This window comes from Euprymna scolopes, chromosome 28, assembly GCF_053919585.1.
Source record: "Euprymna scolopes isolate OS-2025 chromosome 28, ASM5391958v1, whole genome shotgun sequence".
Taxonomy (NCBI): Eukaryota; Metazoa; Mollusca; class Cephalopoda; order Sepiida; family Sepiolidae; genus Euprymna; species Euprymna scolopes.
Window position 1 is genome coordinate 48,527,842 of NC_136509.1, and position 10,482 is coordinate 48,538,323.

The following is a 10,482-nucleotide window of genomic DNA, read 5'->3' on the forward strand; positions in this document are numbered from 1 at the left end:
TAAACGATCACGGTCATCTTCACAAGCGATGCACGAACATCACCATCTTCTCGGCAATATAATAGCATACTTCCCTACAATTTATTAAAAGCATTACTTTTTTCCGGACAAGAAATCTATATTATGAACTCTTAAACTTAAAATTAAAGAATAATCTTGTCTAACTTGTATTAACAACTTTGGATGAAATTTAATGCAAATCTGAAATATTTGATTTTTTTTAATTGGAACTTAAAGCTTATATTATGTCCCTAAAAACGAAACAGGAATTTATGGGATGTTTGTTGATGGGTGTTAAAATTCCATTAAAAAAAGCAGAGCTACCTGAATTTTTACGAAAGGTTTACATCCTCTGTTTACTCATTTTTTTAAATAAAAGTAAATTAAACTAAATATAGCCTACATTATGACCTCGCATGCATATTAACTGTGTTCCAAAGTTCATAATGATCTGTTAATAGATTTTGGAATTATTCATTGGCATACAAATATATAAACATATAAACATATCGAACTTTATATGAAATTTCAAAATCGATTTCAATATGATATTCAATACTACCTATCCATCCATAGCTCTTGAGCCTCCGTAGGGGCATAGGCCATCTACAACTTTTTGTAGATGTTTTTGTAGCGAGGAGTTCTGTTTAGAGGGTAAGGGAGCTGGCCCCACGCCCAACCTTCCCAGAAGGTACATACAGCACCTAGCCTTCCCAAATGGTCACCCACCTGGTACTGGCCAGACTCAACGTTGCTTAACTTCGGTGATCTGGCGAGAACCGGTGTATCAACGTGATTGTGCCGTCCTTATTCAGTACTATGCACCACACTTATTTATATATGTGTGTGTATATGCGTGCATGCTTGGAGGCATGCGTGTGTTTTTGCATACTTGTGTACGCCTGTGTATGTTTGTGCGTGTATATTCGTGCGTTAGTAGGTTTGGTTATGTGTACATCTGTACGTTTCTGCGTGTTTGTGTGCGTCAGAGCGTTTCTGTGTGTGCGTATGTATATTCGTGCGTTTATATGTGTTCGTGTGTGCGTGTGTCTCTGTGTTTGCGTATGTATGTGTGTTTGTACGTATGTGTTTATATGTGCATGTGCATATGAGTATGTGTTCACACCCCCAAATCAACTACTTTTATCAGAATAACATTACGAATGCTATTCCTCTAAAAAATGAAAAAAAAAAAACATTACATTTCTTTAGAACTCTAATTTTAACCAATATCACGAGACAAGGAACCGCTGACGCCAGCGTGACCTCTTCTTTGTACCGGATTATGTGTTTGGTGCTCACTTGAATCCCTTTTATAATGTAATTACTTTTTCAATGCTTCAATTTGTTCATATGACAATATTATAGTCAAACGAATTTGTGTTTATGATTTCTTTGAAAGGGTTCTCACAATGCACTCGCTAACCTTTTTCGTCAACTGAAAGTTAAACAAAGCCAGAATTTGGGGTTGACATGAAATGCGGGTACACATATTTAAACACGTCTTTATTGTTTGTTTCGTTGATGTTTTGTGTAGAAATCCAAATCTAAACTGTGCATACATTTTCCCTCACACACAAAACACAGGTCGGTGTAAATGTTTTTGCCGATTTGAAATTTAATCTTGAAAATTATAAATTACAGATAAAAGAGAAGAGTTCTTTTAACGTTATAAATAGACAGCTCTCTGTACCGTTCAGATTTAATTAAACCGCATTTAAAATAAGAAAAATAAGTGTTCACTAACCTGCAATTACATCCAAAACGATGAAGAATAAGCACTTTTTCCATTCACCCCCCTCCCCAATCAAATATCTGTTGATTGGTAAAAGAGAATATTTTTAACCAATCAAATATAGCCTCTTTTTAAGAATAGAAGGAGTGCCATGATGGTCAAGGAAATATTAATTTTAATGGAGAAAAGGGGTAAGCCTTTTTATAGCAGTAATGTTCGGTGTTTCGAAAATCGATGTCCCAGCTTCGGAATTAATGAATTGCAATGTGCCGGTAAAATGTCCATGTCAAGCAAGCCGTCGTCTGCATTCAGTGTTGAAACATTTTTTTAATACGAAAATGGAACCAAGGTTTGATTCTGTCGATGTATCAAATGGAAGAATTCCGCCTCCGGTCTTCTACCATTCTTCGTCTCATTTCTTACATGTTTATTTTCTGATGATCAGCATCTTTCAATTACACAAGCTGATCTCTACAAATCTACTATCAGACCATGTATGAAGTACTCTTGTCATAATTTGGCTGGTAAATCTTAGTGCTATTTGATTTGTGTTGATAAGATGCAGAAACGTATTTCTAATTTGATTATTCCCACCTTCTCGTCGTCTTTTCAACCTCTCACACACATATGTGATTTTACTAGTCTCAATTTTTTTTTATATAAATACTACTATGGAACATTGTTGTGTAGCGGGAAGAGGGTTTTTTTACTGTTGCCTGTATATCTCCTTACATGTGTCTTTTATACGAGTGCGCGCGTGATATGCATATATGTGATAGATATGTGTCAGTGCATGTGTTTCTTTGTTTGTATCTATGCATGTAATCGTGATAAGTATAGTGTCTATATATGGTCATGGTCATAATATCTTATCGCCTAAGTTGGTATGTGTGTGCATGTGTGTATAACTAAACATTGGCATACCTTTTCTCTGACTCTTGTCTTCATCGCTCGTAGCTGCATGCACAAAATAACAAGTCGGAGGCTTCTTTTAGTTAATGCTTTGTTTATTCTTTCCCAGTCTTTGCGGTGCCCATTCTTTCTTATCGACCGTTCTTAACTCTTTTTTTTTGCGTTTCTTTCTGCGATGCATCTTTGCACCAATCTCGACACGTCTGCTCCGTCTAAAATCGGAAACCAGACTTACTTGCCTGCGATACAAAATATATCTTCATCTCCTTCTTTCATGTGTGGCGTGACCGCCTCCGGGAGCGGTAGAGCTCGTTCACGTTATTGGGAAGAGATTAAGATCCCCGAAACACTGAATAAGGCCGGGCAACTATGCTTGTATTAACTGTTAAGCATTATTGCGTTCCCGGGCAACGGCGAGTAACCTTTCTGAAAGGAAGAGTTAAGTTATGAATTTATTGTGTTTTTTGTAAAAAAAAAAAAAGTGACAATTCGATGGCGTTTTGAAATCATCACGAATATGATTTCGATTCTGGGGCCAGACGATGGGGACAAGGATTGACCTCCCTGATCGTGAGAACTGGAAGCCGTGAGCATTCACAGAATAACCAGCACACACGCAAGCAATTGGGGCTCTCCCGGGGACTGACATATTGATTGGTGATTGGGTCTAGGGAATAACCTAACCTACCTATCACCCGACTATATAAGCGAATGCCCGCGCCAAAAATCGGTGAGTTGAGCTGAATCTCGAGAGAATTTAACATTAATCAAAGAGTCGTACCATCCTTCACCGTCCGTTGCCACTGCAAAACATGGAGAGCAAAATTCAATAGTGTGTTTGTAAGAAATCAACATTGGACATTTGTATATGCTATATTATATTCCGTAAATTTGAGTTGAATGAACTCGTAGAATAGAGAACTCTGAGTTTGTCTTTCTTTTGTGTGCATTAAACTCTATTCACTTCCAGCGTGATACGGCATATCAACCCGAAGGTGAAATCGACGCTAAAACCGACCAACCAGACCCCGCTGCGTCGAGAGAACTCACGAAGAATTCCCTGTGAAAGGCGATCACGACGCGTGTGTGAGGGTTCATACCTGTTACCAGCGACCCTGAAAGATCACAGTTGTGATCTGGAACAAGAGCCCGTTCACACATACTCTCTCTTTCTCTTTCTTTCTTTCCACGCCCTGTTTCACACGTACCCAATAGATCTATTTCAGGTTGCTATCGCGTTTGACATACGTCAGCAACTTAACCCTTGAACTCTTCTTGCACTAACCCACCTTCACAGCAAAATCACAATTTTCAGCATGACGACGTAACCCGGGATAGATTACATATCAATATGTTTTTCCGAATTGTCTGATCTATTCTCTTCTTCCTTTGTGCAAGCTCGATTGGCTTTGTCTAGTGGTCTTTATTACTACGCTGTTTTAGCACTTCATTGTAATATAGTTTCCTATTCAAGAAGCTTGTGGAACTATCTTCCTGTTTATTGTTTCCCTCCTTCCCACAGCCTTTGTCTGTCCAATGACAATAGGAAATTTTCTGTGTTTGCGATAATCATTTTTCGTTCTTGTTAACTCATTACACTAAATGGCTTCAAGCCTTGTCACTAAAATAATATTTTAAAAAAAAAATTACAAACTTGCATCAAAATCATTATAATGCAGATGTTATGTCTGCAATCTTTTAAATAAACACTGGCGGTTATTTAAAAGAACTATTATGTCATAGAAAATCTTTGGAGAATCAGTGGCATAACTTTGGAACTATGTTATATCGTTATAAATGGGTTAGTTTGTTTGTGAATGTTGCTTTTCTAATTGTACTCCACTGCTAGTCTTATTACCATTGTTCTCATTTCCTTTCTTTATTTCTTACTTGTGCTGACCATATTTATTTACCTGTATTTGATTGATTACTTGTAATAAAAAAGGGACAATATTCTCAGGATGACGATCATAACACTCAACCTTTTCATCTAAGTCTCACAGCTTTTTTTTTATTTGTTTGACTTCAATTTTTCATAGTTTTGTTGGCATATGGCCCTGAATCTCTAACGTACACCTAAGAGAATATAATGACATACCCCCGCTTAAAACTTTAAATATATCCTATTTTTATTAACTTAAATTCGTATGTATAAACATTCCTAGGGAAGACAATGGGAGTGGTCCTAAAAATGTATTTACCCCGATTAAAACTCCAGATGTATCCTTTGATCAAATTTATAGAAGACAATTTAAGTGATCGCGAATCTCTCCATGCCATTTTATGTACAGTATCTCTGTGTGCCCTTTTTAATAAACATGTATGACGGTTGAAAACCTTTAAAACTTCAAATATCGCTTTTAATGAAATTTGAACCATATGTAAAAACACTAATTCAGAGTTTTCAGCATTTGAGTTTATACCGACTTAATTAGAGAGTGAAGCAGTTGATGCCGGTAAAAACAACAAAAAAGTTATATGGCGACATAATAAAAAAAGAATATAGTAGTATTCCTCTTTCAATTCCAAGCAACGTCGGGTATTTCTGTAAGTAAAATAGGGAGATAATGTTGACTGGGTGGCTCTAGTTCAAATCCAGTTTGTTCTACAAAAGTATGTATATTGCAGATATTGAAGATATTCACGTGGTTTTTCCGTGAGTACCCGATGACTTTCTAGAAAGAATTCAAGCTAGAAAGATATCGGGTAAACGAATGACAACAAAAACCATTTGATTTATACGAAATGGGTGAATGATGCTTAATAACAACGAGGGCACTAAGTTTCCTTCACTTAGTGTCTTCATCCTTGCGGCATCATCGGTTATAAATTGGCTGATGTCCAAGCCAAAGAGAAGTTCGCTACAACCTACGCTAAAATATGAGTCGGCCAAAGCGGCAATGAGACGAATGACTATAGGCGACACGGCGTCTTATCATAGAATCAAACGCATCTGCGGTAACCGTGGGGAGAATCTCACCCGTCTGGCAGAGACAGAGCTTAGTAGAAAGGAGCAGGTAACACTGAGCCGTCTGCGAAGCGTTCACCACCCACAATTGAAGTATTGGTTTGCCAAAATTAACCAGGTGGTCGACATTATTTAAAAATATAAAATAAAATAAAGCACATACTATGAAAAAAAAAAAATTTTATCGGAAATTACGCACCTTCCAATTCCGATGTATCAAAAAAATTTCGATTATTCCGATTTTCGATTAATCGTCCCAGCAGTTCTTTTCATCCTTAGAAAAATCTAGCCGAGCAAAATCATAGCAACGTGCGCGCTAAAATTCCTATTTCTGTGGAATTTTTCGCATTTTTTTTTTACTTTATACTTGATTTAATACTTGTGAAATTAATAATTGAAATTTTATAGAATCCCATATTATGTTTGGATCAATACTTTCAGTTATTAAAATGGTTTGACATCAAATAAAATAAAATAAAAAATAATTTCGATCTCTACTTTATAAAATTTCATTAAAAATGTACGGTTAAATCGTAAATAATTCGTACGTATTTGAATGAATGGTCCCGGAAACAGATTAAATTAATCTTTTTTCTGCAAAGAAAAGAGCAAATGTCGAGTAGATTCGTTCAGTTGAAGATAAATGTCGCAGTAAATCAGATTTGTTATGATAAATCAATTCTATTTCGAAAAAGAATAATTCTTGTACAAAAGCTTCCGACGAATCTCTGTAATTTATTCTGATTTTGTTTATTTCTTTTTGAAGTTTCTATTAATTTTATAATTTTCCAAACATGAACAATGTAGGATATAAGCAAGTATGGAGTACTACTGCTGAGGATGCGCCACTAAAAGCACTCGTATTTTCAAGACAGAATTGAACATCGACTACGAAATCTAGTGGGAAATTGTCTCTTCCATTCCTTACGGCCCTTTTCTCGCAGAATAGACGTTACTAGTCTTTCTCTTCTCTATCGTTATTTTCATGACAGGTTTTCGGCTGAGCTCCAGTTTCTGGTTGCATCTTGTAAAACAACCACGTTTATCAGAGAGAAAAATACTTTTCACTTTACTCCTTCGTGTGCATAGGAAACAATTTTCACGGTCAGATTTCTTTTTCTGATCGTCTTGGATTTCTTGCCACTGAATTCAAGCAGTGCCAGTCCAGAAGAAGGGTGGTTAGAGATTCTGACACTCTTGCTTCACAATTACAGAACATGAACACTTATAAGAGTTATCCATTATGTCCCAAGACAAAACAGAGGCTATGAATGACTCGTCCAGTCATCGACTTCCTATTTTGACGTTGTGACACCGGAAGTCTCTTGTTGCATTTATGTAAGAAATGATGACTTCTTATTGTTGGCTGAAGAAATAAAACTTCTTCAGAGATGTTATTTCTAATTAATTAACTCAAACGAATAATGTTGGACAACCTGTTCTTTTGTTCGTGTTATAAATTTAAAGGAAAATTATGTAAATAGATAAAACAATAAGAAAGGGAGACAAAAGAAAAAAAAAACGCGGCATAATATTCTACCGCATAGTAACAGATCATTACAAAGCTTGAACTTTGCCCCAAATTCGTGCATTATAATACGTGATGACCACTAAAGTGAGTGTAACCGTGCTGATGACATATTAAAAAACAGGTGATCATCTCAAGTTATATAAATATGTGTCCAAGAAAGCATCGAACACTATACAAATGCAAATCGTCATTTATCTATTATCTAGCGATCTCTCTCTATATTATATACTAGCGGGGGTACCCGGCGTTGCCCGAGTGTTTGTTTCCGGGACGGGGGGGGGAGTTTTAAAAAATGTTATGGTAGGTAAGTAGGAAGGATCAAACCCGGAGTCATGAGTAAAAGTAGGAAAATAAAGTGTGAAAAAAAAAAAAAAAAAAAAAAAAAACATCTGCAACGTTAACAGTTCGGCCACCAAGAAAAGTCCATTCCAGTTGTTTAGGAAAAAAAAAAAAAAAAAAAAAACACTATGGTAGGTCGGCGCGAACGTGAAAATATAATGTGAATTGTCCAGCAACCTAACCACTACGCCACAGAGCACTGCAGCTTAGTTTAGTGATTTTAAATAACTTAACATGATAGAACTACGAAGCCAAACCGGTGTTCTCTTCTCAACTGTTCCTTGTGAACGATCTCCAAACGGTGTTAAGTGGTGGCAGGGGGAGGAGGAATTTTTAAGAGAGAAAATATTTTACCACTTCCATTGATCTTAACCGATTTTGGCCGTGACTTCTCAGCAGAAAAAGTATAGAAATCTAAGATTATCGAGGAATTTGAGAACTAATAAGCCTATAACAAACCTCAGATATTGTTCTGCCGTTTGTGCATAATGTATTAGCATGAAATATCTTGATTTTTAATCCTATTAAGGTCAAAATCCCACGGGAAAAAATGAGTTCATTTTATTTATATTGATGATGATGATGAAGATGAAGAATTCGTCGTATATATGAAGAGCTTGTATATATATATATATATATATATATATATATATATATATATATATATATATATATATATATATATATATATATATATATATATTCTACTCATTTCTAGCTCTAACCCATATTAATTTTCTTATAAATTTTAAATCCAAACCTTTTATTTCAATTTTTTCAGATTCATCTGCCTTACTTTTAATGCTAGGTTTATTTATGGTGTCTTTTAAATTCAATAAAAATCGTCCTAAATTTGCTGATGAGGAGACCGTGCTTACCAAAAAAACTATATATAATTGTTCTACATAACTTCATGTATACTACAATAAAAAGCACGGATTTCCGAAACGATCGTACAGATAATTGATTTTGTTGTTGTTCCTTCTTATGAAACTGATTTTTAATTTGATTGAAATTTGATTTTTAAATTAAAAAATTTTTTTTTGAATTTTTGAATTTTAAATTGTAAATCACATTACTTAATATTGAATTAGCTCTAGGACATTTAACTATCGAGCTTATTATATATCTAAATTACAACGAGCACTTTCTATTTCCTGTATTTTAATTAAACTAGTAATTTCACTGTTACATTAAAATACACTTAGCTCTTTAGACTATTGTTCTAATCTCCTTTAAATTATATATATATATATATATATATATATATAGAGAGAGAGAGAGAGAGAGGCAGAGCGACAGACAGAGACAGACAGAGACAGGCAGAGAGACAGCCAGACAGAGACAGGGAAGATAACGTGTAAAGTTACATATGAACTTTATTTCATTTTCAAGTCAATAAAGGTTTCAGAAAGAGGAATAAGGGAGAACTCTCTATAGGCTATGGTATTTCAAAGCTACATGCTTCTCATCAGGATAGAAGAAAAAGCCGGCATTCTACAACAATAAAGTTAAAAAGACAACATCAACTTTGAAAAAAATAGATTAGAAATGGAATTTCTTTTAGATTAAAACTGAAAAAAAAATATTTTATAGGAGGGTCGATATGATGGATAAAAGAGAGAAGGAAGAGAAAAGTACAATGAATGGTAAAAGAATATATAAGATCATGAAATACTAAGAATAATTTTTATTTATAAAATTATTTTAAAAATTTAAAAACTTTTACAAATTTTTAACATAAATAATCTGTTAAAATTAATAATTTTAAAAAAATTAAAATTAGATTATTTTAAATTAAAATTATAACAAATAAATTGTTTTAAATTAAAATAAAGTTCCGATACAAAAATTAAATTATAACAAATAAATTATTTTGAATTAAAATAAAGTTCTGATACAAAAATTAAATTATAACAAATAAATTATTTTAAATCAAAATAAAGTTCTGATACAAAAATTAAATTATAAAAAATAAATTATTTTAAATTAAAATAAAGTTCTGATACAAAAATTAAATTATAACAAATAAATTATTTTAAATTAAAATAAAGTTCTGATGCAAAAATTAAATTATAAAAAAATACATTATTTTAAATTAAAATAAAGTTCTGATACAAAAATTAGATTATAACAAATAAATTATTTTAAATTAAAATAAAGTTCTGATACATAAATTAAATTATAACAAATAAATTATTTTAAATTAAAATAAAGTTCTGATGCAAAAATGAAATTCTAACAAGTAAATAAAGTAGGACACATTACGTACAAAAAGTAAAAGAAGAGTAATATAGAGAAAAATATAAAGTTTAAAAATAAATCCACTCGTTCTTGGATGGTAATCCATCGGGAATTAAGTGTAATTTAGGACAGAATGAGGCGGAAGGTATATACAGTATACTTCCTTTGCAGAAATATACATCGCACTAGGTTTATTGTAGGTTCAAAGACATGCATTACTAAACCTTTAAGTAAAGCTATATCAAAGTGTTTAAATGTATTATAAACCAAATAAATGATTTCCACCAGAAAAGAAAATTCTATAGTAATATAAATCTATTTTGGGTGGTAAATAATTCACAGCCAGTAAAAGAAAAATTAGATAACATAAATTCCAGAATAAAAGCAAAATCTATCGCGACTTATGATTTTAGTACGCTGTGTACAAAAATTCCACATGAAAAACTTATAAAAGAATTAAATCATACTGTAGATGTAGCTTTTGAAGGTGGTAAAGGTACATATATAGACTTCTCAAACTCTAAAGTTTCTTGGTGTAAAATAAAATCAGCAAAACTAGTGTGTCTAGAGGTATTTTTAAAATACTTATAAGTCATCTTATTAAAGAATATTATTTTCAAATAGAAAATAAATTATTACTCCAAACGATAGGTATCCAAATGGGATTAGATCCTGCACCATTTTGGGCAAATCTGTATTTACATAGACTCGAGTATATATATATATATATATATATATATATATATATATATA

General features: G+C 33.1%; 1 pseudogene; it reads right to left on the bottom strand.

Annotated features, from left to right (window-relative positions):
• Positions 1–692: 692 nt before the first annotated feature.
• On the bottom strand, positions 693–809 carry LOC145249790 (5S ribosomal RNA; annotated as a pseudogene).
• Positions 810–10,482: the final 9,673 nt, after the last annotated feature.